Here is a 7500-nt window from a genome sequence, read left to right as displayed (position 1 = left end):
ATATAAGGCGCTCGAGAAAGAGACTTTCATTCATTTACAGACCTCGCAAAAAGGCGCTCCTGAGCAGCATAGCGGCGGAGACGGTAGTGGAAGCCTTTGTTGGAGCAGCAACACGGAACATCGACGCTGCAACAAGAGCGCAGGTGTGACTTGCAACAGTTGTTATATGGACGCGTGGGCCAAGGCGGATCAGGCAAGGTTCGGCTCGGCAGTCCAGCGCGGAAGTCAGTGACAACAACTCTTCCACGAGCAACAAGTGTTTCCCGCCGCGGGTAAGTATCCCATTCTTCTTTCTTCCGCCTAACTGGTGGCTCTGTTCCCCGTGACACTTGTGGTATGATTAAGACTTCTAAATCCATTAATTGAAACCTTAAGAAGTTGTGATGTGGTTTCTTTTCTCAGTAGCTGCTTATGCTGGTGACATGTCGGGCAGGGTCGCGCCCCACGATCTTTAGCTTTTCTTTACTCTCCTTAATAGTGAGACAACACACTCAATCTCTACTTCTGCTCTCGTTGATACTGAGACAACACACTCAATCTTTACTTCTGCTCTCGTTAATACTGAGACAACACACTCAATCTTAACTTCTCGCTCTCATTGATACTGAGACAACACACTCAATCTTTACTTCTACTCTCACTGATACTGAGACAACACAGTCATTACTTCCTTCCCTCCTTAATACTAAGAAAACACGCTCAGTCTTTAATAAATTTCAGTGAGTGGGTTACAGTGACAGTTCATTAGAGCTGGTGACAGAAAATAACAAATCTGTTGCGTGATATTCCTTATTAAGTTTGATACTCGGCATTAACAGATCATGCATTCGTCGTACACAAACGAAAATTTTGTTTTTCGGAGGAAAGACTGATGTAACAAGCCAAGGCTCTCCAAAGCGTCCAGTGCGCCTCAAGGCTCCACGATCCCATGACTTATCCTGGTGACTGCGGGAAGCAAAATTTAATTGATCACCTAAAATAATCACATTTCACTTCATTCCTCCCTTGAGTACTGCATCTCAGAAACAGAACATGGCTAGACACATGCGACAGGGGTCAGTGTGCTGCAGAAGAAAATGTTTGAGTTGTATGAATGGGTGAATTCATTGACAGAGGATCCAAGAGTAACTGCGATGCAAGAAATTAGCTTTGTAGTTTATTTGTTCATCTGTTACTGATTTTTTACAACTGACTGAATGGTGATAAATTTATGAATGAGGTTGATAGCAGAATTAGGTAACTTTGTTCATACAGGAACTGTCTTGCAGCTTTCTTCATTTTCTTTTGTTCTTATGCTCTCAATTGTCAAATTATAGACTCATCAGCAAAGTTGGATGAAGATCAGGACGGCAGCAAGCCATACGCTCTGGCTTCTTGTATGGACTGGCCCCCGCCACTTCTTCGCTTGGCACGGCTCTCGCACACTAATTTTGTCGATACAAGTATATTTGGCAATTCTATCCCCAAGTATCTTTTATCCGTGATGAAAATAATTCAATCAAAATGCCAAATTGAGTAATTCTGTAGAAAAGGGCGAGAGAAAATCCACTGTGTATATTTTCTTTTATAAGTTATGCATCAAGGACATGCGTGTTATTTAAGAGCACAACGCAAAAACACCTTCCGACACTCACTGCTTTATCTCCTAATCACCGTAATTGGCCCTCCTTCATATTTCTAAGGAAGGTAAGACGTATCTGCGGAGATTATATGTATATAACAGTTTACACATAATTTACTACTTGAATTTTCTTTTATAACCATCATCTAACGTTATCAAGGCGCCCCAAGTGTTACCGGTAGTTACTGCATCTGTTATCCTTGTAATTACTGGTTGTGCGTCGGGCGAGAGAGAAGTCTAGGCGATTTCTCTCTCTCTCTCTCTCTCTCTCTCTCTCTCTCTCTCTCTCTCTCTCTCTCTCGTTCGATCGTTTTAACTGGAACTATTTGATAAATTAATAACATCAATAATAATGATATGGGAAGGATCACAGCAGCCTTGCGTCACTGATGTGCCTCACCTTCAGGCGAGGTTATATCGGCTGGAGGTCTTAGTGGAGGACATTAGTCACTCGTAAGACTACTGCACGAAAGAGATAAATTAACGACTACTTTTATTACAAAAGCATGAGTCATGTATTAAAGGGACAAAAACAAGCCCTTCACTTCAGTCATCTAAAATATATATGAAGATAGAAAACTTTGTAAATATTTCGTAGCAAAAGATTATTCTACAGTATATATATATATATATATATATATATATATATATATATATATATATATATATATATATATATATATATATATATATATATATATATATATATATATATATATATATATATATATATATATATATATATATATATATATATATATATATATATATATATATATATATATATATATATATATATATATATATATATATATATATATATATATATATATATATATATATATATATATATATTATATATATCGGAGAAGACCATTTTGAATGCATGTACTAGTATTAAAGTCGACAGCGAGGCGTGCATTGTTCTTTTTATAAAGTGTATTTTGTATTTTCCGTACAAGGGTGACTTCGTCAGGTTTTAGCTGGTAGAGTAGTGAACCGAAGTCCATTTCCTCGAGACGTCTTTCGGTCTTGATCAGACCATCTTAAGGAGAGAAGTGAGTGGAACTGGTGAGGATACGTATCCCATATCCTCACCAATTCCACTCACTTCTCTCCTTAAGATGGTCTGATCAAGACCGAAAGACGTCTCGAGGAAATGGACTTCGGTTCACTACTCTACCAGCTAAAATCTAACGAAGTCACCCTTGTGCGGAAAATACAAAATACACTTTATAAAAAGAACAATGCACGCCTCGCTGTCGACTTTGATACTAGTACATGCATTCAAAATGGTCTTCTCCCGAGATATATATATATATATATATATATATATATATATATATATATATATATATATATATATATATATATATAAATATGTTCGTTAATACGTATAATCAGTTAATATGTATATTCCCTGATAAAAACAGTTAATACATATATTACCTGTTTCACTCAGGGAATATACATAATACCTAAAAATTTCAGTTATTATACATATTACCTAAAATTTGGAGGCATTTTCTTATACATATTCCTAAACTGAAAATTTCCAACACATCTTTATTCGTAAAACATAATATGTAAAAATTCAAGACAACACTAAAAGTGACATTTGTAAAATACGATAACTCATGATATTCATTTATTTTCAGCACATCTTTATTCGTAAAACATGATATGTAAAAATTCAAGACAATACTAAAAGTGACATTTGTTACGCTTTGTTGTTACATGGCAGTTTAGAATGACATCTTGAGTTACATTTCAGCTGAGATTTAAAGCATTTGCATCTTTTTGTCTGACATCTTCTTGTTCCGTGACAATTACATCTCACAAAACCTTGACCTCCGCACATAACCAGCTCTCTGTGCCTAGCTCACAACTAAGAAAGATACGTGATGCTTTTACTCATACTGCGAACAACCATATACCAACCACTTCCTGCACCAAAACTAGTCCACTGCCACACTCACAAAGGCAGTAGTCAATAGTCATATTGTTCATAGGCCTATTGGAGAGTGAGTGAACATACAAGTGACAACAGCTTTCACTTCACCCCTTCAATTTTCAGTTTAGGGAATATGTATAAAAAATGGCTCCACATTTCAGGTAATATGTATAATAACTGAAATTTTTAGGTATTATGTATATTCCCTGAGTGAAACAGGTAATATATGTATTAACTGTTTTTTTTCAGGGAATATACGTATTAACTATATATATATATATTAATATATATATATATATATATATATATATATATATATATATATATATATATATATATATATATATATATATATATATATATATATATATATATATATATATATATATATATATATATATATATATATATATATATATATATATATATATATATATATATATATATATATATATATATATATATATATATATATATATATATATATATATATATATATATATATATATATATATATATATATATATATATATATATATATATATATATATATATATATATATATATATATATATATATATATATATATATATATATATATATATATATATATATATATATATATATATATATATATATATATATATATATATATATATATATATATATATATATATATATATATATATATATATATATATATATATATATATATATATATTTAATTCATTCTTCACAATTTAAAGATTTTTGAATACGCAAATTTAATTCAAGCCTCATTCTTGTAAACACATGAATATCACGAGGCTGCGGCGTCTCCTGATCCCATTGTTCATGTCTTGGGTCTCACACTCCGCTCCGCTCCAGGCACTGCTGCAATACCTACCAAGGCGAGGGATTATCTTTTGCGACACTTTTGTTACCTGAGATGCGGCGCCCGAAGAGAAGGTTACGTGTAACATGAAAGCAGCACTTTTATCTAAACAGCTGCCATAACACTTTTATGTACTCATATGCAATTAATTTGTTCATACACTGTCAATCACACACACACACACACACACACACACACACACACACACACACACACACACACACACACACACACAGAAACATGAATCAAAATGAATTAAAAATAAATAAATAAAAGGAAATATAAAAACACGTGAGTGGTTTGTTCCGTGGACACGACACACTTGACTTGCACTCGGCACTCAGCTCCTCATGATTCTTTTCTGTGATTCATTCAGAGGTAAGGGTTGGCTGGCACTCTAAAAGGTTTCTGTCGACCTGCTTCTTATTCAGTCCCCTCTTTGTTGTCTTTTAATACAGAGAGTGATAAAGTGTGATGAAGCCGTAATAGTCTGCTTGTGGGGCGCTCTTCTCTCGTTTTGTGGTGTTAGTTCAAGGGAATTCTTCAAGACGAGAAAAAAAACAACAACAAAAATTAGAAACAAGGGAGGAGAAGATAAGGGAAGAGCAAGTATTACAGAGCACACAAGAACATATTGACAAAAATGAGTTGAATATTTATGTTCAGAAAAAAAAAAGGTTTTCCGATTTATTTTTTCATTTCGTAGATTTTGTTTCTTCCCATTTTCTTAATTACTTACTCTCTCAGGCACGCCATGATACTGGATACGTCTCTCTCTCTCTCTCTCTCTCTCTCTCTCTCTCTCTCTCTCTCTCTCTCTTTAATAAAAAGTAGTAGTAGTAGTAGTAATAGTTGTTGTAAAAGCAGAAGTAGTAGTAGTAGTAGTAGTAGTAGTAGTAGTAGTAGTAGTAGTAGTAGTAGTAGTAGTAGTAGTAGTAGTAGTAGTAGTAGTAGTAGTAGTAGTAGTAGTAGTAGTAGCAGTAGTAGTAGTAACAGCAGAAGTAGTAGTAGTATCAGTAGTAGTAGTAACAGCAGTAGTAGTAGTAGTAGTAGTAGTAGTAGTAGTAGTAGTAGTAGTAGTAGTAGTAGTAGTAGTAGTAGTAGGAGTAACAGCAGTATCATTATCATTACTATTATTATTACTATTATTATTATTATTATTATCATTATTATTATTACCATCATCATTATCATTATTATTATTAGTAGTAGTAGTAGCAGCAGCAGAAACATAAAAAAAAAGGCAAATCTTACTAAAACTCATTTAATGTAAACACTTCTTTTCCTTTTTGCATTTCGACAAAAAATAGAAAAGAAAGGCGACTCTGTGTAAATTATTTCAACTTCCCGCTCAGCCAAGCAGCATTAGCGTAAATAAGACAAGAACATATACGTATACCGAAGGGAATAATAAAACTGTAGCGTCAGGTCTCATAGGAGGTGTGCCGCTTTGTTCTCTCTCTCTCTCTCTCTCTCTCTCTCTCTCTCTCTCTCTCTCCTGTGGGACGAAGCAGCCTTGAGTCAACGCAAGGAGGGAAGGAGGTGTGGGAGGAGGGAGGGGGAGACAGGTGAGACACGAATGTAGGTGGATAATTTAACTCGATTCCCTCCCCACCTCTCTCTCTCTCTCTCTCTCTCTCTCTCTCTCTCTCTCTCTCTCTCTCTCTCTTCAATCTTTTCTGTCTTTCGTTCACATACATTCGTGCTTTGAATATTTTGCAATGTTTGTTTTCCTTCTTTTCATGAGAGCATTCTCTTTCAAGTGTTGTTTCATTGCTTCTTTCAATGACAATCCTTTCAGTTATTCTACTTTCTTATCCTTTCCTCCCTCTCTCCCTTTACGTCTCTTTTCCTCTCTTTCTTTATCCAAGTTTATATGCTTGAGCTGAGGAGTAACTACTTCTATTACTACTGCTACTACTACTACGGCTACTACTACCGCTACTACTACTACTACTACTACTACTACTACTACTACTACTACTACTACTGCAACTATTACTACTACTACTACTGCTACTACTACAACTACAACTACAACTACAACTACTACTACTACTACTATTACTACAACAACTAATACTAATACTGATGCTATTACTAATACTATTACTACTACTACTACTACTACTACTACTACTACTACTACTACTACTACTACTACTACTACTACTACTACTACTACTACTACTACTACTACTACTACTACTACTACTACTACTACTACTACTACTACTACTACTACTACTATTTAGAGATGTACCAATACCAAAATTTTGGCCGATTCCGATACCGATACCGATACCACCTAATTGGGCCGATACCGATACTACTACTGATAGTGATTACTACACTGGACACCAGGATGAGTTGGTGGACGGCGAGCGTTATCAGATGGGAGGCTTTGTTTTGGGGGATGCTGTAAGTCCTTCTGAGAACGTTTGTGAAATAGGACCAATTCTAGAAGCTTTTTGAAGCCATTTGCAAAGGTAAATTACTCAGTAATTGGAATGAATATCTTCTCAGTCTTCTGATTCTTGTCAGTTATTTTAAATTCTTACTTCTTACTCCTTTAGCGACCATTTGGTCTTGTGCATTTTCATTATTAATTTTATTGACGATATTTTGGCGATCAAAAATATTTTTAAAATTATTAAAATTGTAAAACAGACACAAAATATTAGCAAAAGAAACTCATTTTGTTGTGTATGTTTCTCTTTAATTAAATCTGACATCCTTTGATATTAATTCATTAGACATTAGTAGACCAATTCAGAAAATGAGCTTTCACCTAATCTTTTCAATTAAATAGAAAAAGTTTAGTTTATTCTAAATTTCTAGTGTATTGCTATGATCTTAAATAATTAATATGCAACAAATTATACACAATGCACATGATTACAAAACAGAATCGTTACTTTCTTAGTTATGGAATTTTTACATCCTTAGGTTAACACAAGTAACTCAAAAATTAAACTTGCATTAAAATTAATATACATATATAATTCGAGCTTCCACCTATTCCAGTATGATATCTTGGAAAAGGCTAGC

The 7500-nt window shown here is 33.9% G+C and overlaps 1 protein-coding gene across 2 annotated transcripts in view; it reads left to right on the top strand.

Annotated features, from left to right (window-relative positions):
* Positions 1-22: 22 nt before the first annotated feature.
* LOC123517025 overlaps positions 23-7500 on the top strand; it is a 37015-nt gene continuing 29537 nt past the window's right edge. The window contains exon 1 of one of the 2 annotated variants that reach the window (XM_045276843.1): positions 23-272. The gene's annotated coding sequence lies outside the window, so the exon portion shown is untranslated. The remainder of the gene's footprint in view (positions 273-7500) is intronic. The other variant, XM_045276842.1, reaches the window with a different exon arrangement.

The sequence above is a fragment of the Portunus trituberculatus genome, chromosome 41, assembly GCF_017591435.1.
Source record: "Portunus trituberculatus isolate SZX2019 chromosome 41, ASM1759143v1, whole genome shotgun sequence".
NCBI classification, from domain to species: Eukaryota; Metazoa; Arthropoda; class Malacostraca; order Decapoda; family Portunidae; genus Portunus; species Portunus trituberculatus.
Note: the sequence above shows the minus strand (reverse complement) of the source record. Positions and strands in the feature narration are given on the sequence as shown.